Raw genomic sequence first — 24,706 nt, 5'->3', positions numbered from 1 at the left:
ACTGCTGCAGGTCAGAGACACTGAGCTGCCCTCCATAATGTTACCAGGGAAACTCTTCAACACTAAGGGAACTTTCGGAGCATCTGGAAGACATTATATGAGCAAGTGTTAACATAAGAGTGTGTTATTATTGAACATAAACTTTTTGATTTGCTCATGAAATTAATTAATTAATTAGTTAATACAGTGAAGAAAATGAAAAGTGAACAGCGCTGAGTGCTGATACTGGAGCTGTCCCAGGTCCTCACTGTCTTTTATACCAGTGTGTTAAGGCCAATTCATACTTTCTGTGGCTGCAAGGGTCCATGCAGACGCCTCTGTGGACGTCCACGTGCAGCCCAAAATGCTGTATGCACTACAAGCATGATAACTGTGCATGAGCTAGAAAAGCAAACAGGATTTGAGTTGAGTAAGTATGTACTGTATTCCTGTTCTCATTAAGCTGTGGCACACACAATATTTTTTTCATATTTTCAATATTTTTCATTGTTCTGCAACATACAGGAGCTACATTCAGTCTAAAAACAGCTCTGTGTAAAATGATACAAGTGTGTTTGTGTTGTTTAAAGTGCCGGTGAGACAATGAAATGTGATCCAGCAATTCCGGTTGGAGTAACAGATTATTGTATTTAAAGGCTCATCAGAAAAAACACTGCACAGCAGTGAATTGAATTTTACAATTCTGAAAAGTTATCACGGCTGCAACCTTTTTTTCTCATGCACATATGCTCTGCAATGCAACTGATGGACAAAAACTCAATTGGATACCTTTAATTTTCACTTCCAGTGTAATGTGCTGTACTTTTATCTTACTACAATATCATCAATTGCTGCACAAACTTAATTATTACACCCACAAAAATATGGTAACCAGGTTTCTGTATCTCCAAATACAAATTTCAACGCTATGGCTACATACTGTAACTATATGCAATAAATCTACAGGATCCAGCTGCGTCATGCTCCAGCTCACTCACAACTGTTTCAATGTCCACTAGAAAAACAGAGTGTCTTTGCCGACATTTTTAGTGTATTACCAGCATAAATACTCCACAGTTTGCAGTTGATTTCCATGATGCTTTTGCAGATCCTGTACTTGAATATGACAACCTTTTCCCTCCTCTGACTTTCTCTGTGATCACTCATTTTAAATGTCATTATAGTTGATCTCAAAAGGTTTATTTGGGAAACAGAGGTGTTAAGAATTTATGAATGTGACTGGCTCAAAGGAGAATATTTAATTACTGTATACACTCTAATTGATGTTATACTCTATCCAACCCTTTTGAGTTCAAGTTTCCACCAGATGACATTTTGTTAGTGAAACAATGGAGTACACTTACACACTGGAAGAGAGCGGTGTCCTTTAAGCGCACAAGAATATCTGGCTGCTGGATCAATAGATCCTCTATAAGAAGGAGATGTTTCTTCCTGAATTTTCTCCTCATTTTTGTACCAGATGCAGGAAGAACGACCAGGAAGAAGACAGCTGCTGAGACAAATCAGCTTTGGACCAGTAGAAGACAAGAACACCTGCACCTGTACATCTGGATCTGTGAACAAGAAACAGAAATGTCAAAAAAAAATTAAGTGTAAATAACTTACAGAGTTGCCAGCACGACTCTGTCCCCTTCTGGCCAGACGAGATGAGTCTAACATCAAAGACTGCGGAGACTGAACATCCTCTCTCAACGTCCTTTAATCAGATTTTCTTATCCATGTGTTTATACTCAATAATTGTTTCAAATTGCAATTGATTCTTACTTAACATTGCCCTTTATGTTTAACTTTCCCTCAACCTTACCCATAATATATTCAATATAATTTTGCCTTTTGCTATTTTCAATGGTTAAACTTTACCTTAACTGTGTGCTTTTGATTTTTTTTTTATCATTTATTGCTTTAGAAATCTTCTGGATTCATAAAGTTTTATTTTATTTTATCAAGATGTAGGGATTATCCACATTATCTATTAGCAAGCACACAATTGCATGATGAATACAAATATTTCAACATTATGTTAACTTCTGATACATTAACTTCATCATCAATTTGTGTTCATCAGTACCTGTAACAGTCAGAGTTGTTCCAGGTAAACTACTCCCCCATTCAAACCATTGTGTTTTGAATGTGAAGTGATACTGGGCTGAATCACTCTCTCTCAGGTCAGAGATTCTCAGAGTGGAGCGTCCTCTCTCTGTTTCAATGACCTGAACATGACCTGCATACTGGGAGTCTTCACTAAGGTCCTCAGGCTGTGAGGAATACCTCCACCTACGACTACGTTCAGGATTGAACCAGAATTTTGATGTGATGGGTTCATTACTGTTGTATGTGCAAGAAATGTCCACTGATGAGCCTCTGAAGGCACAAATGCTTTGATCGGTGTAAATCACTCTGTTGCAGGATTGACCAGAGACACCTGAAAAATGAAATAGGTTTGATCATCACTATGAAAACAATGGCCTTCATTACAGTAATTCAGTGCTTGTTGTATTGCTTTGGATGGGGCTGCCCATATTAAAGATACATGAAGTAATTGTACAGTTACTTAACTAAAAGGCTCCACTTGATGATGTTATGTTAGCGGAAAATGGAGAAAACTCACACACTGAAGGAGCAGAGTGATGCTCATATCCTTTTACAGCACAGGAATAGCTGTCTGCAGGATAAAAGTAGTGGTTAAAATAATATGTTTCTCTCCAAATTGTCTCTCCATTCTTGTACCAGATGTAGGCGGGATGATCAGGTAGACAAATACTGTGACAGCTCAGGTCTGCCCAGGTACAGGTTCCAAATGTGCAGGCTGATCCTCTACTAACCTTCACCTGGAAATCTGGATGTGTGAAGAGAACAGAAACATCATTTTAGACTAAACTGTCAACATACACTCTATGACAGGCACACATAGATTCACATTAGTAGTAGTAGTGCAAAAAAAGAGACCTGTAGACACATGTAGACAGACAGGTGCGCAGTAGATAAAGCAGTAGTTCAAAACAAAAAATAAAATCCTGCACACTGTCAACACTTATATTTATTAAATAGCTGCCTTTCAGTCCAACAACCTTCATCGCCATAGATTCACCATAAATGCTGACAGTGTGCGGGAGTTGATTTTTTTTTTTTTAACATTTGGAGCTAACTTCCATAGTTTCCAACAAAAATGTTACCTGTGACAGTCAAAGTGACTCCAGGTGAACCAATTACTCTCCCTCTTGGTTGGTTTGTTATGAACCTGAACTTGTACTCAGCTGAGTCGCTCTCTCTCAGGTCTGTGATTGTCAGAGTACAGTCGTTCTTATCACTGTGATAATGCACACGACCTGCATACTCCGGATCTGTTCTCAGATCCACATACACACCATTACTCTCTTTAGTAAACCAGAATGTTTCTTCAACTGTATAGTCATTGTCATTTACTCTGGATGGGTATCTGTAGGTGCAGCGTATGTTCACTGTTGATCCTTTCAAGGCACAAATCCATGTAGAAGTGTAAGTCACTCTCCAGTCATTCTGACCCTGTACCACTGTAACACAGAGCACATCAGAACCCACAATCAGATTCAGAAGAAAGGCTTGAATGTTATTTGGAAGAATAGTGTGTATGCATAGGTATTAGTATAAAAACCTACAAACTATATTTTTGCAAAACTTGTTAGGCTTCCAACAACCTTGTACCTTTTATTGACCTTGAAGTCAATAAAACATACAGTATTACCAACATATCTTTTGGGAGACTGTAACATGCTACTGTAAAGTGTACTTTACTGAGGCAAATAAGAAGCAGAATATTAATTGTTAGAAGGGTAGAGTGTGTGAAAAAATTGACTGTTTCCTTTGTCTGTTTCTTGTCTGTGGTCAGGTCAGGAGTATGAAACTAGAGAGAAATGTAGAACACTGAAACATGTAAATGAAGGATTAAAATATACATCATCAATATGTGATGTCTTGTAAATATATATATGAATATTTCACTTTTTCTAAGCCTTATATCCATCAACACATGGTGCTCTCTCTCTCTCTCTCTGTATTGGCATGGTAGCCAGTTTAGAGCAGATGATGTTATGTTTATTCTTCTTTTCTTCACCACCCATAGTGTTGGTGTTTTTCCTGGATCTCAAAGGTCCAGTTAGGGTATCCACGGGCTTTAAGTGCATCCTTCAGGTGTTTGTGTTCCTTCTCTTGGGCCTGGGCACCTGTTGGTACATTATCAGCTCGGTGGTGCAGGGTTCTGATAACTCCTAGCTTATGCTCTAGTGGGTGGTGACAGTCAACTGTGTGTGTGGGTTTCCTGTATACTCTACTGTGGAGGCGCCTGTCCTCTTCAACATGTACGGCACTGTCCAAAAAGGCCAAGCTGTTGTTCCTGACGTCCTCTTGTGCGAACTTAATGTTACTGTCCACTTGACTTTTTGCTCAGTGTTTGACCTGGCATCACTGTTCATCTAGCTGACCTCATTGTCTGTCTTCTGGTAGGTGGAACAAGTTTTTTTTTCAACTGGCTGTACATTGAATCTGACCAACTAAACAAAATGGAGCTCTTGTACTAATTACTAATTTATTGATCCACTGACTATATTAAGGCTACTGTGTGCTTAAAGAAAGACCAGATGGTTTGAAAAATAACATGAACTACTTAAATGTATCAATTCTATATTTCCAACTTTATATTTTATATTGGTGATCTAAGGACTAATTATCAACAACTACATAATACCTTCCTTCCCCAAAGCTCCTCAAGTTGGTCAAAATAAATGTAAATACTCTAAAATGTGAATGAAGATGTACAGTACCTGGTACAGCGAGAAGGAAGACCAAAAATCCACTTGTTGCTGCTGTTAAACTCATCGCTGTTCCTCTCATCTCTGTCTGTAAAAACATGTCAGAAGTTAGATAACTTACATGAGAAATACTGCATATCAGGTATTAACATCAATAAGCAATGCTGCTTTCAACAAAGAGGGATGTGGTCTTGAAAAAAAACAGATATCTGTTGAAACATGGCCTGGCTTCCTTCCTCATTACATCATTAACATGCATGAACAGTTAAATGCCTGTACATCCCCGAGTTGAAATGAAGAAATGAGTCTTTCTGTTGTTTTGCAAACTCCAACTTTCCAATATGGACTAGAATAGAAAGAAAGAAAAAGAGAAAACTACCCACATTACAGCATCCTACCCTAACAAGGCTTCAAGACGGGAAAATTTCACAACAGAAGAGAAATTTAAGGCATGTATCTGATGTCTCACTTCAAGCCAGCATGGTCAGCTTCCTCATTAGTCTGACAATGAGATCAACAGAGGCTGTAAAGAACAAACACACAGATCTCCTGAAAATATGTGTATATATTGAGATTGAAAGTTCACTCCTGACCGTGGAAATTGTTGACATTCACTCGTCATATCACTTGTCCAAAGTCATCCTCGTTCACTTGAAAGTTGAAAAAGTTGTTGGCTCATAATTTAAATTCTTATGATCTTACCTCTTAAGTGAAATAACCATTTAAAAATCCCTGTAAAAAAATATGCATTGACATAATGCTGAAAACAGCTTACCCCATTCATTCATAGTTAACAGTTAGCAATAAATTTGGAGATACATAGTTTTCAGCTGCACATTAAAGGTAAAGTCAGCGATTCTAATCCAATATACTTTTTGTCAAATTCAGCAAATATCTCCTCACTGTCCACTAGCTGTCCCTTCTGTGTGTGTGCTGACTCTGTAAATGGGCATGTAAACGCAGTGGCTGTGCTCATGCTGTCCTGTCCTGTACTCATGCACAGGACAGGGGGAAGTCATCAGGAGGAAGTCATCAGGGGGAAGTCAGCTGTCTGTGTGAGGACATGACAGTCTCCCATCTCCAGCACGCATTGAATTGTGAGGGAGGGCTGGCGAACTTGAGAGAAAGAGAGAGGCCGTGGCCAATTCATATAGAAACAGATACGCTTCCATTTTATTAAACGTATCAATCCACACTGAATCCAAAACAATCTCATGGAGACTCTCCATGTTTTTTCATGCTTCGAGTCTATTTCTGTAATGCTTAGTGAAGCATAATCTGAGCAGGCAGCTGTTTAAATCACACAAATATGCAGCTGTATATGTGTTTGAACTTATTAACCACATCAATGAAACAATAAATAGAAATACTGTTGATTTCTTCCTGTGGAGCCAACATGCAAACTATTTTGGTTCAATAAATGTCTGCTGTCAGTCAGCCTGGTGAGGGCAGTTTGTCTGACCGCTGTCCTCTCAGCTCCCCAGGAGCTGCAGCTGACAGACGGCTGCTTCTGTGGACAGAGATGCTGAATGCGGGTAGAATGAGAAGTGGGGAGGCTGCAGAGCAGCGGATAGTGAGGATGGATTGTTGTGCTCACATGAGATGAACTATTTTTTTCCGCTTGTGATAATGAGAGGAACAGAAGTGACTCTACAGCTAATAAACATCACTCTGGATTGCACCATATTTCTCTTTTGTTCATTGCCTTGGCAACGTGCATCCATGAACTTGGGGGGAGTAACTACTGAAAGAGCAGGAAGGGAGGGGTGTATTTATTTGGATGTTTAGTTCTAATATCAACAAACTTTCTCCAGAATGACTGACTCTACCTACAAGGTGCAGTAACACGAAGAATAAGAAGAAGAAGAAGAAGAACTTTTTAACATTTTCAAACACAGTGCAGCAGTGTTGCTATTGGCCGACCGAGCACATCTGCCCATTCAAAGTTGAACAAAGGTGAACTCTGACCTGTGAAACCACCGGAGCCATCTGGGCATCACACCAAAACATGAGACACATGCTTGAATTTGTCAGACAGGTGTCAAAGGACATGAATGGGGAACAAAACAAATAAAACGATGTAAATGCAATGTGACCACACCTTTACTCTCAATAGATACAAATTGGTTGCATTTCAAAGTACATTATGTAGAATTTTCAAAAAAAAATGTATATACAAAAGTAATCCTTCTCAATCATCACCTATGACCCACTAGAAGTGTGTGGTGGTGTATTTATCTGCAGAGACCCTGCCATCTGCCTGTTTTTTCATATTATTTTGCTGTGTTCGGGACGTTTCTGGGCGTCAACCTTTGGGCAGTGGGTATGTTGCCCCCAGCCAATAACAGCATGCAGGGTGTTACGTAGGGACTCTATAAAATCGTAGCGACCAGGTAACATCACTGTGTTTTTTATGTGCTTTAGTGTTTCCCCTAAATGCTTTCAACAATGGTGCAGCCATGTCTGTGTGACCAAGGGTGGGGCTGAGCTACACACACATGCAGAGCAGAGAGGCCACAGCAGACAAGATGAAATCCAAAACACTCTCTAGCTTGCTCGACCACCACTGCTTTCTCTATCTCTCTCTCTTTCTCTCGCTCTGCTCTCAGCTCGCTCTGGTGTTGTTGAGATGGGGACAAGGGGCCAACTTTGAATGTTGTGTTTACAAACAGAAACCAACAAATCCTACATAGTCAAAAAATGTTCTTGTTATTTCACTTGGATGTTCTCTTCTCCGTGCAGAATTATGTATGTGCAGTTTGTTTTCACATTTATCTGCTGAAGAGGGAAAGTTTCTCTGTCGGTTTAAGGCATGTACCTACAAGCAGAATTTGTGACATCACAACTAGTTCGGAAGCCAGTATGCAATTCATTCACTGAAGGAGCAGGATGATGCTGAAATCCTTTTAATGCACAGGAATAGCTGTCTGCAGGAGAAAAGTACTTTTTATAAGAATGTTTCACCCTAAATTTTCTATCCATTTTTGTACCAGATGAAGGAAGAAACAAAAAGTAGAAGACAGCTGCTGTGACACTTCAGCTCTGCCCACATAGAATCCTGATAGACTCTGTTCGCCAGCACTTGTAGATTTGGATCTGTGAGGAAAAAAAGAGACATTCGTACATCACAAATAACTAAAACAAAGGCAGACAGTTAAATTGACAGGTCATGTAAATGACTAATGAAACTGGTGGATCACTTAACAAAAACTTGAGTGCACATAATGATGAAAACCCCTCAGTCACAATCAATATTAAATGAAATTCATCTCCATCAGTTCAGCCAGTCGCCCCGTTCATTTCTAATCAGCTTGTTTAAATGTAATGTGTCAGTGTTTGTGTTCATCAGTACCTGTGACAGTCAGAGTTGTTCCAGGTAAACTACTCCTCCATTCAAACCATTGTGTTTTGAATGTGAAGTGATACTGGGCTGAGTCGCTCTCTCACAGTTCGTTCTTATCATAGTGATACTGAACACGACCTGAATACTCTGAGTCTGTTCTCAGATCCACATATTGAACATCTCTCATTTTAGTAAACCAGAAATTTCTCTCAGCTGTAGTATCATGATCATTTATTCTGGATGGGTATCTGTAGGTGCAGTTTATGTCCACTGTCGATCCTTTTAAGGCACAGATCTGAGTAGAAGTATAATTCACTCTCCAGTCATTCTGACCCTGTACCACTGTAACATAGAGCACATCAGAAACCACAATCAGATTCATAACAAGTTAAGAATCAGTGAATAAGACAAAGTGGATCATGGCACCAATATGATTTTATCTGCAGTCATTGTCATTCAAAGCTCCTCATGGTGCATCAATCTGACTAAAACTGAACTAGAATACAGTATTTTATCAGTTGTTTATCATATTTTATCATTTATTACTGCTGAGTGTTTCAGCTTACACTTATGTGTTATCAAACACAATGTCGATAAAAACATAAAATGAGAAAAACATTTAGGGTTAGAGTGGCAGATCAGTGGTACATCAGTGTTGTTTTCATTAAACATTGATCATTTGTAACATTATTTTTCCCCATGTTCATTTATTTTTAGGCACTTTATAACTCTATTATATTTTATTTCTGAATTATAGCTGGGTGAAAACACATGCATCAAAAAGTCCAAAGATATATGTATACATGTTTTGAATATATGGTGTAAAGAAACAGTTTTAGATGCTGTTTACAGTTAATCTCTCTGTGCACTGAGACAGAACATCATACAGTCTGAAGGTGCAGTGAAGGAACAAGAATGTATTGAACCTGTGAACATTAATGCAGTTTTACTGACCAGGAAAAGAAGAAGTAAATGAATCATTACAGAGTCTGTGGTTGTCTTGGTTAATTTCCTCTCTGTAAGTTTTTTGGTCAAGTTGCTGCTCAGTGAAATGTGCAAACCACAAAGAAATGCAGAACATGAAGTGAGGGAAACTTTTGAAAGCAGCTAAAATAAAATTTGTGACAATAAGTTTTCACAGGAAGGGGCAACTGTTATAACTGTAACAGCTAAAACAGTTGTCCAGCTCTACAGTACAAAGTACAGTTAGTTACCAAAAGGAATTAAAACATCATGATGAGATGAAACTCTCAGTGCATTGCTGTACCATCATGGAACTATGCATATATGCATATGCATGTATAACGATATGATTCTTACAATCCATGGAGGGAGGGTGGACAAACCTTACTAGCCAGGCCCCACCCCCACCACCCATGATGCATATACATATATAGAGAGAGAGAGAAAGAGAGAGATGTACATGTGTGTGTATTTTAAACCATTTTGCCTTTACTCAATAGCTATAGTTTACACAGGAATAAACAGAAGTGAATGTTCGATGTTGTAGAGCTTAAATGGTATTAATCATACTGCATCACACATACATCAAATTTAGAAAAGTGCTGATCTAGGATATTTTATATTTATGTTCTTAAAATGCTGCTCTGAATAAGTGCTCTAAATACCCTCAGTGATGAAGCCTGAATCTGCAACACTGAAGCTTCACCACTAGAGGACAGTGAAACATCAGAGATACTGAATCACAACCCTGAAACAACATTTTACCATCAATCACTGATTGTTTTCAAAGGGTTAAATGTACTTTTATTACTGTGCACTTTTTATGTTTGAGTTGCATCTTAATCTGTTTACTCTTGACATTAAATTAATTTAACATTGCAGTTAGAGGTTCAGTTTCAGAAGTGCTGATTGTTCACATTGATGACCTTGTTGTACAGTAGTTGAACAAACGCTCACAGTCGAAGTGTCTAAGTATGAAAATGATTCAGTCAGTGATCTACAGTTGTCACTAACAAATATGGACTGTTATACTGAAAATACTTCATACTCAGTAAACTGACACATATTCTGCTTGCCTGAGTGACCCCAAAGAGTTTAAATGGACCAAAAAGGAGAAAAACATCTCACATGACAATTAAGGTCTTCTTCAATACAAACTGTGTGTGAATTTTCATTTTAGCAACATCCTTAATCATAATAAACTATTACACTGTGACAAGTTTCATCCTAAAATAGAGGGAAAGTGAGAAATAAGTAAGAACAAAAGAACAGATTTCAATTTTATTTGTCTTCATAGTAAATAAATTCATATTCTGAAAAATAAACACAGAAACAATTTGCTCAGCTGAAACTTTTTGCACACTGTCGCCCTCTGCAGCAGTGAGAGGGAACTGAAATCATGTTTCCAACTACAGTGTTGTTGTGGAAGCTGTCTGTTTATTGTATATCAGCCACTGCAATATCTGGATAATGTGACATTCAACAAAGTGTGATAGAACTGAGATAATGTTTCATGTGTGAAAATATACAGTATACTGAACAGGAAGATAATCAGGATTCCTCAAAAGTGATTAATTACAGCATGTACACATTTAAAATAATAGTTTGCAAAACAGCTCTAATCCTAAATATCTGTAATATAACTAACTCTACAGAGAAAACTAAGCTTGCATTAGTTCAGACAAAACACTCTACTTTCTGCTTCCATCAGGTGAGTCCAGCCTCTGGTTCAACTGCATCAGAACAAAATCAGATAAAATTTAGGGGAGGTACTTCTCATAACTGTAACTATGAATCTGATATTGGCCTTTTTTTCATGATGCTCCAGCCTGACTGGACTTTACTCCACGTCTTCCTGCTCCTCTGTGTCTTCTGTCTGTGTTGCAGTGACGACCTGCAAGTCTGAGACTTCATACACAGGAGAAGAGTCCAACTGATGGGGAGAGATAACAAAATGAGGATTAATGGACCTCATTCATAAAACATGTATATAATTAGATTGTATTAAAGATGTATTAAATCGTGTTTAAAACTGAATTATTTAACACAAAAATTATGTTCAGGTGAAATATACATTGGGTGTCTTCTCAGTTGTATTTTAAATATAAATTCACTTCACAGCTTCATGTTGACAATATGAATGTGTTTGAGTGCATTTATAAGTCAAGTGATCATAACTGTACTTTAGGGTAAGTTCTGTCAATAAGGTCTCTCTCTCACCTCTATAGTCTCTACAGGTTCATTCAGTCCAGTGGTGGAGCTCAAAGTTTTCTTCTTCCTGGATTGAATCAAACAAAAACAAGACATATTTAACAAAATGAAATTCAAGACTTAAAAACTCTAAGTATATTTTAATAAGAAAACAAAAGAACGTATTTCTTTTTTATTGCTTTACCTTGCCCACAGACTCAAGAGAAGCAGGGAAATCAGAATCAGGACCACCAGAATCACCCAGATGATATTCATATTAATTATTGATTTTCCTGAAAATTCAGACCAAAAGAAAGGAGATCTGGCTTATCAATATGTTCAGTATGTGTGTGTGTGTGTGTGTGTGTGTGTGTGTGTGTGTGTGTGTGTGTGTGTGTGTGTGTGTGTGTGTGTGTGTGTGTGTGAAGTTCAATGAGCATAACTTACCAGATCCAACAGTCAGATATAAGGTTGAGTTATGATGTCCTCTTCTGTTCTGGGCTTCACAGTAATAATTCCCACTGTGTTCAGGTCTGACATCGGTGATGGTGAAGATCTGTCCTGATGCTTTTAGTGAGTCTTCATTCTCCTTGTACCAGGTATAATTAGCTGCTGGGTTAGCATCACTGCTACAGGTCAGAGTCACTGAACTGCCCTCCACTATCTCACCAGAGGGACTCACTAACACAGAAGGAAGCTTTGGAGCATCTGAAAAAAAGAAAGACATCTTATGAGTCTTTATTCACATTCATTGGTGGCTGGCCAATAGAGGGCACACATGTGGCGCCACACTAGCCACACAGTTTAATTCAGAGTGATCCAGCTTGATAAATTATTTATTAAGGTTTTAAATCAGTCAATGAATTAGTTTTTACTTTTTAAGCATTTTGATATAACTTCACATATGAAATTATAGAATATGAAATGAACATAAAAATGAACCTATTTTGTATTCTCTTAACCTTTACATCCATGCAACAGAAAGAAGAAGAGAAACTGGAATATTCTGTTCCATGAATAGAAAACCTCAATCACAATGTCATTGACATTTGTGGTAATGCAAGTAACCAAAAATCCCAACGTGGAGCATAGCAGTGGCGCTCGGTCAATAGAGAGCTTTTGTTCAGCACCCCACCTGCCACAAAGCTTAATTATTACTAAATATTTGAAGCAACTATTGTTTTTCATTTTTACACTACCAGCACCAAAACTGCTAAATGTTGTTGTACTGGGCAATTTTTACTTGAATTTAAGCGTGTGCTCCCCTTGCATTTCAGGAAAAAAGGGTATTTCTATAGCACTTTTATCCAAAGTACTGCACAATCATTCTGCTGCTTATTCACCCATTCACACTCACATTCAAGCTTACACTCAAACACTGATGATGGCAAACTACCATCCAGGGTTCAGGCACAACCATCAAGAGCAATTTAGGGTTCAGTATCTGGCTCAAGGACACTTCAACATGCCAGGAGGAGTTGGGGATTGAACCACCGCATCCTGTTTAGTGGACAACCTGCTCTACCTTCTGAACCACAGCCACCTTGCCACCTTGTCTAGTAGTACTAGAAATAGTAGGAATTGCAATAAGTGGTAAATATTAATTTTCTAATGTTTTGTACTTACACTGGACATCTATGATTAGAGATGAAGAGTTAATCTGTCCATATTGATTCTCAGACTTGCAGTGGTAGATCCCGCTGTCCTCAGACCTGATTGAGGTGAAATGATAACTTCCCTGTTGTCCTTGAGTCACTGTTTGGTTCTCCTTGTACCAGGTATAATTAGCTGCTGGGTTAGCATCACTGCTACAGGTCAGAGTCACTGAACTGCCCTCCGCTATCTCATGAGAGGGACGCACTGACACAGAGGGAACCTTTGGAGCATCTGAAAAACAGAAAGACATCTTATGAGTCTTTATTCACATTCATTGGTGGCTGGCCAATAGAGGGCACACATGCAGCGCCACACCAGCCACACTGTTTAATTCAGAGTGATCCAGCTTGATAAATTATTTATTAAGGTCTTAAATCAGTCAATGAATTAGTTTTTACTTTTTAAGCATTTTGATATAACTTCACATATGAAATGACAGAATGTGAAATGAACATAAAAATGAACCTATTTTGTATTCTCTTAACCTTTCCAGCCATGCGACAGAAAGAAGAAGAGAAACTAGAATATTTTGTTCCATGAAAAGAAAACTTCAATCAAAATGTCATTGACATTTGTAGTAATGCAAGTAACCAAAAGTCCAAAGGTGGAGTATAGAAGTGACGCTCTGTCAATAGAGAGCATTTGTTCAGCACCCCACCAGCCACGAAGCTTAATTATTATTAAATATTTGAAGCAACTATTGTTTTTATTAAATATTTGAAGCAACTATTGTTTTTCATTTTTACACTACCACCACCAAAATTGCTAAATGTTGTTGTACTGGGCGATTTTTGCTCGAATATAAGCTTGTGCTCCCCTTGCATTTCAGGAAAAAAGGGTATTTCTATAGCACTTTTGTCCAAAGTACCTCACAATGATTCTGCTGCTCATTCACCCATTCACACTCACATTGAAGCATACACTCACACACTGATGATGGCAAACTACCATCCAGGGTTCAGGCACAACCATCAGGAGCAATTTAGGGTTCAGTATCTTGCTCAAGGACACTTTAACATGACAGGAGGAGTTGGGGATCGAACCACCACATCCTGTTTAATGGACGACCCGCTCTACCTCCTGGACCACAGCTGCGTTGCCCCCTTGTCTAGTAGTACTAGAAATAGTAGGAATTGCAATAAGTGGTAAATATTAATTTTCTAATGTTTTGTACTTACACTGGACATCTATGATTAGAGATGAAGAGTTAATCTGTCCATGTTGATTCTCAGACTTGCAGTGGTACATCCCGCTGTCCTCAGACCTGATTGAGGTGAAATGATAACTTCCCTGTTGTCCTTGAGTCACTGTTTGGTTCTCCTTGTACCAGGTATAGTTAGCTGCTGGGTTAGCATCACTGCTACAGGTCAGAGTCACTGAACTGCCCTCCACTATCTCACCAGAGGGACTCACTGACACAGAGGGAACCTTTGGAGCATCTAGAGGAGATGTATTAAAATGAATTAATTATAAAATGAGGATGGACTGCATTACTATAACATGTTGTATTGGAGCTGCTCAGTGAACTAAAGCAGCAGACTAAAAGTGAAGCAGTCAAAGCTTAAGAAAGCAGACATGATCAGAAATGTTAAGTTTAACAAGGTTGACAAGTCCAGTAGCTGCATGTTGCTTTTTCTCACTCACATTTCAAATCAATAAAGATGAATTCAGATGTCCTCTTCCCCAGCTGGTTCTCAGCTGTACAGTAATACTCTCCAGAGTCAGAAGACTGGATGGAGCTGAAGACAAGCTGTGGTTCTTTACTGAGAGGTTGAAGGTCTGGATTTACATTCTTCTTGTACCAGGTGTATTTAGCTGCTGGGTTAGCATCAATGCTACAGGTCAGATTGACTGAACTGCCTTCCACTATCTCACCAGATGGACTCACTGACACAGAAGGAAGCTTTGGAGCATCTGAAAAACAGAAAGACGTCTTATGAGTCTTTGTTCACATTCACTGGTGGCTGGCCAATAGCGGTCACACATGCGGCGCCACACCAGCCACACAGTTTAATTCAGAGTGATTCAGCTTGATAAATTATTTATTAAGGTTTTAAATCAGTCAATGAATTAGTTTTTACTTTTTACGCATTTTGATATAACTTCACATATGAAATTATAGAATATGAAATGAACATAAAAATGAACCTATTTTGTATTCTCTTAACCTTTCTGGCCATGCAACAGAAAGCAGAAGAGAAACTGGAATATTCTGTTCCATGAATAGAAAACCTCAATCACAATGTCATTGACATTTGTGGTAATGCAAGTAACCAAAAATCCCAACGTGGAGCATAGCAGTGGCGCTCAGTCAATAGAGAGCTTTTGTTCAGCACCCCACCAGCCACAAAGCTTAATTATTACTAAATATTTGAAGCAACTATTGTTTTTCATTTTCACACTACCATCACCAAAATTGCTAAATGTTGTTATACTGGGAAATTTTTGCTTGAATTTAAGCTTGTGCTCCCCTTGCATTTCAGGAAAAAAGGGTATTTCTATAGCACTTTTATCCAAAGTACCTCATAATCATTCTGCTGCTCATTCACCCATTCACACTCACATTCATGCGTACACTCACACACTGATGATGGCAAACTACCATCCAGGGTTCAGGCACAACCATCAGGAGCAATTTAGGGTTCAGTATCTGGCTCAAGGACACTTCAACATGCCAGGAGGAGTTGGGGATTCAACCACCGCATCCTGTTTAATGGACAACCCGCTCTACCTCCTGAACCACAGCTGCCTTGCCGCCTTTTTTAGTAGTAGTAGAAAGAGTAGGAATTGCAATAAGTGGTAAATATTAATTTTCTAATGTTTTGTACTTACACTGGACATCTATAATTAGAGATGAAGAGTTGATCTGTCCATATTGATTCTCAGACTTGCAGTGGTAGATCCCACTGTCCTCAGAGCTGATTGAGGTGAAATGATAACTTCCCTGTTGTCCTTGAGTCACTGTTTGGCTCTCCTTGTACCAGGTATAATTAGCTGCTGGGTTAGCATCACTGCTACAGGTCAGAGTCACTGAACTGCCCTCCACTATCTCACCAGAGGGACTCACTGACACAGAGGGAACCTTTGGAGCATCTGGAGGAGATGTATTAAAATGAATTAATTATAAAATGAGGACGGACTGCATTACTATAACATGTTGTATTGGAGCTGCTCAGTGAACTATAGCAGCAGACTGAATGTGAAGCTGTCAAAGCTTAAGAAAGCAGACATGATCAGAAATGGTTGGGTTTTTTTTTTAAGTTTAACAAGGTTGACAAGTCCATTAGCTGCATGTTGCTTTTTCTCACTCACATTTCACATCAATAAAGATGAATTCAGATGTCCTCTTCCCCAGTTGGTTCTCGGCTGTACAGTAATACTCTCCAGAGTCAGAAGACTGGATGGAGCTGAAGACAAGCTGTGGTTTTTTACTGAGAGGTTGAAGGTCTGGATTTACATTCTTCTTGTACCAGGAGTATTTAGCTGCTGGGTTAGCATCACTGCTACAGGTCAGAGTCACTGAACTGCCCTCCGCTATCTCACCAGATGGACTCATTGACACAGAAGGAAGCTTTGGAGCATCTGAAAAAAAGAAAGATATCTTATGAGTCTTTATTCACATTCATTGGTGGCTGGCCAATAGAGGTAACACATGCAGCACCACATCAGCCACACAGTTTAATTCAGAGTGATCCAGCTTGATAAATTATTTATTAAGGTTTTAAATCAGTCAATGAATTAGTTTTTACCTTTTAAGCATTTTGATATAACTTCACATATGAAATTATAGAATATAATATGAACATAAAAATGAACCTATTTTGTATTCTCTTAACCTTTCTGGCCATGCAACAGAAAGCAGAAGAGAAACTGGAATATTCTGTTCCATGAATAGGAAACCTCAATCACAATGTCATTGACATTTGTGGTAATGCAAGTAACCAAAAATCCCAACGTGGAGCATAGCAGTGGCGCTCGGTCAATAGAGAGTTTTTGTACAGCACCCCACCAGCCACAGAGCTTAATTATTATTAAATATTTGAAGCAACTATTGTTTTTCATTTTCACACTACCACCACCAAAACTGCTAAATGTTGTTGTACTGGGCAATTTTTGCTTGAATTTAAGCTTTTGCTCCCCTTGCATTTCAGGAAAAAGGGCCTAAATAAAAATGTAAATGGCTGTATTTCTACAGTACTTTTATCCAAAATGCTTTACATCCATTCTGCTGCTCATTCACCCATTCACACTCACATTCAAGCGTACACTCACACACTGATGATAGCAAACTACCATCCAGGGTTCAGGCACAACCATCAGGAGCAATTTAGGGTTCAGTATCTGGCTCAAGGACACTTCAACATGCCAGGAGGGGTTGGGGATTGAACCACCGTATCCTGTTTAGTGGACAACCTGCTCTACCTTCTGAACCACAGCCACCTTGCCACCTTGTCTAGTAGTACTAGAAATAGTAGGAATTGCAATAAGTGGTAAATATTAATTTTCTAATGTTTTGTACTTACACTGGACATCTATGATTAGAGATGAAGAGTTAATCTGTCCATATTGATTCTCAGACTTGCAGTGGTAGATCCCGCTGTCCTCAGACCTGATTGAGGTGAAATGATAACTTCCCTGTTGTCCTTGAGTCACTGTTTGGTTCTCCTTGTACCAGGTATAGTTAGCTGCTGGGTTAGCATCACTGCTACAGGTCAGAGTCACTGAACTGCCCTCCACTATCTCACCAGAGGGACTCACTGACACAGAGGGAACCTTTGGAGCATCTAGAGGAGATGTATTAAAATGAATTAATTATAAAATGAGGATGGACTGCATTACTATAACATGTTGTATTGGAGCTGCTCAGTGAACTAAAGCAGCAGACTAAAAGTGAAGCAGTCAAAGCTTAAGAAAGCAGACATGATCAGAAACGTTTGGGGTTTTTTTAAGTTTAACAAGGTTGACAAGTCCATTAGCTGCATGTTGCTCTTTCTCACTCACATTTCACATCAATAAAGATGAATTCAGATGTCCTCTTCCCCAGCTGGTTCTCAGCTGTACAGTAATACTCTCCAGAGTCAGAAGACTGGATGGAGCTGAAGACAAGCTGTGGTTCTTTACTGAGTGGTTGATGGTCTGGATTTACATTCTTCTTGTACCAGGTGTATTTAGCTGCTGGGTTAGCATCAATGCTACAGGTCAGATTGACTGAACTGCCCTCCACTATCTCACCAGATGGACTCACTGACACAGAAGGAAGCTTTGGAGCATCTGAAAAAAAGAAAGACGTCTTATGAGTCTTTGTTCACATTCACTGGTGGCTGGCCAATAGCGGTCACACATGCGGCGCCACACCAGCCACACAGTTTAATTCAGAGTGATTCAGCTTGATAAATTATTTATTAAGGTTTTAAATCAGTCAATGAATTAGTTTTTACTTTTTACGCATTTTGATATAACTTCACATATGAAATTATAGAATATGAAATGAACATAAAAATGAACCTATTTTGTATTCTCTTAACCTTTCTGGCCATGCAACAGAAAGCAGAAGAGAAACTGGAATATTCTGTTCCATGAATAGAAAACCTCAATCACAATGTCATTGACATTTGTGGTAATGCAAGTAACCAAAAATCCCAACGTGGAGCATAGCAGTGGCGCTCAGTCAATAGAGAGCTTTTGTTCAGCACCCCACCAGCCACAAAGCTTAATTATTACTAAATATTTGAAGCAACTATTGTTTTTCATTTTCACACTACCATCACCAAAATTGCTAAATGTTGTTATACTGGGAAATTTTTGCTTGAATTTAAGCTTGTGCTCCCCTTGCATTTCAGGAAAAAAGGGTATTTCTATAGCACTTTTATCCAAAGTACCTCATAATCATTCTGCTGCTCATTCACCCATTCACACTCACATTCATGCGTACACTCACACACTGATGATGGCAAACTACCATCCAGGGTTCAGGCACAACCATCAGGAGCAATTTAGGGTTCAGTATCTGGCTCAAGGACACTTCAACATGCCAGGAGGAGTTGGGGATTCAACCACCGCATCCTGTTTAATGGACAACCCGCTCTACCTCCTGAACCACAGCTGCCTTGCCGCCTTTTTTAGTAGTAGTAGAAAGAGTAGGAATTGCAATAAGTGGTAAATATTAATTTTCTAATGTTTTGTACTTACACTGGACATCTATAATTAGAGATGAAGAGTTGATCTGTCCATATTGATTCTCAGACTTGCAGTGGTAGATCCCACTGTCCTCAGAGCTGATTGAGGTGAAATGATAACTTCCCTGTTGTCCTTGAGTCACTGTTTGGCTCTCCTTGTACCAGGTATAATTAGCTGCTGGGTTAGCATCACTGCTACAGGTCAGAGTCACTGAACTGCCCTCCACTATCTCACCAGAGGGACTCACTGACACAGAGGGAACCTTTGGAGCATCTGGAGGAGATGTATTAAAATGAATTAATTATAAAATGAGGACGGACTGCATTACTATAACATGTTGTATTGGAGCTGCTCAGTGAACTATAGCAGCAGACTGAATGTGAAGCTGTCAAAGCTTAAGAAAGCAGACATGATCAGAAATGGTTGGGTTTTTTTTTTAAGTTTAACAAGGTTGACAAGTCCATTAGCTGCATGTTGCTTTTTCTCACTCACATTTCACATCAATAAAGATGAATTCAGATGTCCTCTTCCCCAGTTGGTTCTCGGCTGTACAGTAATACTCTCCAGAGTCAGAAGACTGGATGGAGCTGAAGACAAGCTGTGGTTTTTTACTGAGAGGTTGAAGGTCTGGATTTACATTCTTCTTGTACCAGGAGTATTTAGCTGCTGGGTTAGCATCACTGCTACAGGTCAGAGTCACTGAACTGCCCTCCGCTATCTCACCAGATGGACTCATTGACACAGAAGGAAGCTTTGGAGCATCTGAAAAAAAGAAAGATATCTTATGAGTCTTTATTCACATTCATTGGTGGCTGGCCAATAGAGGTAACACATGCAGCACCACATCAGCCACACAGTTTAATTCAGAGTGATCCAGCTTGATAAATTATTTATTAAGGTTTTAAATCAGTCAATGAATTAGTTTTTACCTTTTAAGCATTTTGATATAACTTCACATATGAAATTATAGAATATAATATGAACATAAAAATGAACCTATTTTGTATTCTCTTAACCTTTCTGGCCATGCAACAGAAAGCAGAAGAGAAACTGGAATATTCTGTTCCATGAATAGGAAACCTCAATCACAATGTCATTGACATTTGTGGTAATGCAAGTAACCAAAAATCCCAACGTGGAGCATAGCAGTGGCGCTCGGTCAATAGAGAGTTTTTGTACAGCACCCCACCAGCCACAGAGCTTAATTATTATTAAATATTTGAAGCAACTATTGTTTTTCATTTTCACACTACCACCACCAAAACTGCTAAATGTTGTTGTACTGGGCAATTTTTGCTTGAATTTAAGCTTTTGCTCCCCTTGCATTTCAGGAAAAAGGGCCTAAATAAAAATGTAAATGGCTGTATTTCTACAGTACTTTTATCCAAAATGCTTTACATCCATTCTGCTGCTCATTCACCCATTCACACTCACATTCAAGCGTACACTCACACACTGATGATAGCAAACTACCATCCAGGGTTCAGGCACAACCATCAGGAGCAATTTAGGGTTCAGTATCTGGCTCAAGGACACTTCAACATGCCAGGAGGGGTTGGGGATTGAACCACCGTATCCTGTTTAGTGGACAACCTGCTCTACCTTCTGAACCACAGCCACCTTGCCACCTTGTCTAGTAGTACTAGAAATAGTAGGAATTGCAATAAGTGGTAAATATTAATTTTCTAATGTTTTGTACTTACACTGGACATCTATGATTAGAGATGAAGAGTTAATCTGTCCATATTGATTCTCAGACTTGCAGTGGTAGATCCCGCTGTCCTCAGACCTGATTGAGGTGAAATGATAACTTCCCTGTTGTCCTTGAGTCACTGTTTGGTTCTCCTTGTACCAGGTATAGTTAGCTGCTGGGTTAGCATCACTGCTACAGGTCAGAGTCACTGAACTGCCCTCCACTATCTCACCAGAGGGACTCACTGACACAGAGGGAACCTTTGGAGCATCTAGAGGAGATGTATTAAAATGAATTAATTATAAAATGAGGATGGACTGCATTACTATAACATGTTGTATTGGAGCTGCTCAGTGAACTAAAGCAGCAGACTAAAAGTGAAGCAGTCAAAGCTTAAGAAAGCAGACATGATCAGAAACGTTTGGGGTTTTTTTAAGTTTAACAAGGTTGACAAGTCCATTAGCTGCATGTTGCTCTTTCTCACTCACATTTCACATCAATAAAGATGAATTCAGATGTCCTCTTCCCCAGCTGGTTCTCAGCTGTACAGTAATACTCTCCAGAGTCAGAAGACTGGATGGAGCTGAAGACAAGCTGTGGTTCTTTACTGAGTGGTTGATGGTCTGGATTTACATTCTTCTTGTACCAGGTGTATTTAGCTGCTGGGTTAGCATCAATGCTACAGGTCAGATTGACTGAACTGCCCTCCACTATCTCACCAGATGGACTCACTGACACAGAAGGAAGCTTTGGAGCATCTGAAAAAAAGAAAGACGTCTTATGAGTCTTTGTTCACATTCACTGGTGGCTGGCCAATAGCGGTCACACATGCGGCGCCACACCAGCCACACAGTTTAATTCAGAGTGATTCAGCTTGATAAATTATTTATTATGGTTTTAAATGAGTCAATGAATTAGTTTTTACTTTTTAAGCATTTTGATATAACTTCACATATGAAATTATAGAATATGAAATGAACATAAAAATGAACCTATTTTGTATTCTCTTAACCTTTCTGGCCATGCAACAGAAAGCAGAAGAGAAACTGGAATATTCTGTTCCATGAATAGAAAACCTCAATCACAATGTCATTGACATTTGTGGTAATGCAAGTAACCAAAAATCCCAACGTGGAGCATAGCAGTGGCGCTCGGTCAACAGAGAGCTTTTGTTCAGCACCCCACCTGCCACAAAGCTTAATTATTACTAAATATTTGAAGCAATTATTGTTTTTCATTTTTACACTACCATCACCAAAATTGCTAAATGTTGTTATACTGGGAAATTTTTGCTTGAATTTAAGCTTGTGCTCCCCTTGCATTTCAGGAAAAGAGGATATTTCTATAGCACTTTTATCCAAAGTACCTCATAATCATTCTGCTGCTCATTCACCCATTCACACTCACATTCAAGCGTACACTCACACACTGATGATGGCAAACTACCATCCAGGGTTCAGGCACAACCATCAGGAGCAATTTAGGGTTCAGTATCTGGCTCAAGGACACTTCAACATGCCAGGAGGAGTTGGGGATTCAACCACCGCATCCTGTTTAATGGACAACCCGCTCTACCTCCTGAACCACAGCTGCCTTGCCGCCTTTTTTAGTAGTAGTAGAAAGAGTAGGAATTGCAATAAGTGGTAAATATTAATTTTCTAATGTTTTGTACTTACACTGGACATCTATAATTAGAGATGAAGAGTTGATCTGTCCATATTGATTCTCAGACTTGCAGTGGTAGATCCCACTGTCCTCAGAGCTGATTGAGGTGAAATGATAACTTCCCTGTTGTCCTTGAGTCACTGTTTGGCTCTCCTTGTACCAGGTATAATTAGCTGCTGGGTTAGCATCACTGCTACAGGTCAGAGTCACTGAACTGCCCTCCACTATCTCACCAGAGGGACTCACTGACACAGAGGGAACCTTTGGAGCATCTGGAGGAGATGTATTAAAATGAATTAATTATAAAATGAGGACGGACTGCATTACTATAACATGTTGTATTGGAGCTGCTCAGTGAACTATAGCAGCAGACTGAATGTGAAGCTGTCAAAGCTTAAGAAAGCAGACATGATCAGAAATGGTTGGGTTTTTTTTTTAAGTTTAACAAGGTTGACAAGTCCATTAGCTGCATGTTGCTTTTTCTCACTCACATTTCACATCAATAAAGATGAATTCAGATGTCCTCTTCCCCAGTTGGTTCTCGGCTGTACAGTAATACTCTCCAGAGTCAGAAGACTGGATGGAGCTGAAGACAAGCTGTGGTTTTTTACTGAGAGGTTGAAGGTCTGGATTTACATTCTTCTTGTACCAGGAGTATTTAGCTGCTGGGTTAGCATCACTGCTACAGGTCAGAGTCACTGAACTGCCCTCCGCTATCTCACCAGATGGACTCATTGACACAGAAGGAAGCTTTGGAGCATCTGAAAAAAAGAAAGATATCTTATGAGTCTTTATTCACATTCATTGGTGGCTGGCCAATAGAGGTAACACATGCAGCACCACATCAGCCACACAGTTTAATTCAGAGTGATCCAGCTTGATAAATTATTTATTAAGGTTTTAAATCAGTCAATGAATTAGTTTTTACCTTTTAAGCATTTTGATATAACTTCACATATGAAATTATAGAATATAATATGAACATAAAAATGAACCTATTTTGTATTCTCTTAACCTTTCTGGCCATGCAACAGAAAGCAGAAGAGAAACTGGAATATTCTGTTCCATGAATAGGAAACCTCAATCACAATGTCATTGACATTTGTGGTAATGCAAGTAACCAAAAATCCCAACGTGGAGCATAGCAGTGGCGCTCGGTCAATAGAGAGTTTTTGTACAGCACCCCACCAGCCACAGAGCTTAATTATTATTAAATATTTGAAGCAACTATTGTTTTTCATTTTCACACTACCACCACCAAAACTGCTAAATGTTGTTGTACTGGGCAATTTTTGCTTGAATTTAAGCTTTTGCTCCCCTTGCATTTCAGGAAAAAGGGCCTAAATAAAAATGTAAATGGCTGTATTTCTACAGTACTTTTATCCAAAATGCTTTACATCCATTCTGCTGCTCATTCACCCATTCACACTCACATTCAAGCGTACACTCACACACTGATGATAGCAAACTACCATCCAGGGTTCAGGCACAACCATCAGGAGCAATTTAGGGTTCAGTATCTGGCTCAAGGACACTTCAACATGCCAGGAGGGGTTGGGGATTGAACCACCGTATCCTGTTTAGTGGACAACCTGCTCTACCTTCTGAACCACAGCCACCTTGCCACCTTGTCTAGTAGTACTAGAAATAGTAGGAATTGCAATAAGTGGTAAATATTAATTTTCTAATGTTTTGTACTTACACTGGACATCTATGATTAGAGATGAAGAGTTAATCTGTCCATATTGATTCTCAGACTTGCAGTGGTAGATCCCGCTGTCCTCAGACCTGATTGAGGTGAAATGATAACTTCCCTGTTGTCCTTGAGTCACTGTTTGGTTCTCCTTGTACCAGGTATAGTTAGCTGCTGGGTTAGCATCACTGCTACAGGTCAGAGTCACTGAACTGCCCTCCACTATCTCACCAGAGGGACTCACTGACACAGAGGGAACCTTTGGAGCATCTAGAGGAGATGTATTAAAATGAATTAATTATAAAATGAGGATGGACTGCATTACTATAACATGTTGTATTGGAGCTGCTCAGTGAACTAAAGCAGCAGACTAAAAGTGAAGCAGTCAAAGCTTAAGAAAGCAGACATGATCAGAAACGTTTGGGGTTTTTTTAAGTTTAACAAGGTTGACAAGTCCATTAGCTGCATGTTGCTTTTTCTCACTCACATTTCACATCAATAAAGATGAATTCAGATGTCCTCTTCCCCAGCTGGTTCTCAGC

The 24,706-nt window shown here is 39.2% G+C and overlaps 1 protein-coding gene and 1 long non-coding RNA gene across 2 annotated transcripts in view; both read right to left on the bottom strand.

The window, feature by feature from the left end:
- LOC121912949 (B-cell receptor CD22-like) overlaps nt 1–7,675 on the bottom strand; it is a 105,385-nt gene extending 97,710 nt beyond the window's left edge. The window contains exon 1 of the mRNA XM_042435532.1: nt 7,662–7,675. The gene's annotated coding sequence lies outside the window, so the exon portion shown is untranslated. The remainder of the gene's footprint in view (nt 1–7,661) is intronic.
- A 2,761-nt stretch (nt 7,676–10,436) lies between these two features.
- On the bottom strand, nt 10,437–11,908 carry LOC121913117. The gene is made up of 4 exons (XR_006100212.1): nt 11,728–11,908; nt 11,486–11,573; nt 11,311–11,368; nt 10,437–11,023 (listed from the first exon to the last, which is right to left on the bottom strand). It is a non-coding gene; the product is annotated as an uncharacterized LOC121913117 (long non-coding RNA).
- Between the last annotated feature and the right edge of the window lie 12,798 nt (nt 11,909–24,706).

Source organism: Thunnus maccoyii, chromosome 2, assembly GCF_910596095.1.
Source record: "Thunnus maccoyii chromosome 2, fThuMac1.1, whole genome shotgun sequence".
NCBI lineage: Eukaryota > Metazoa > Chordata > Actinopteri > Scombriformes > Scombridae > Thunnus > Thunnus maccoyii.
This window is presented reverse-complemented; position numbering and strand designations above follow the sequence as displayed.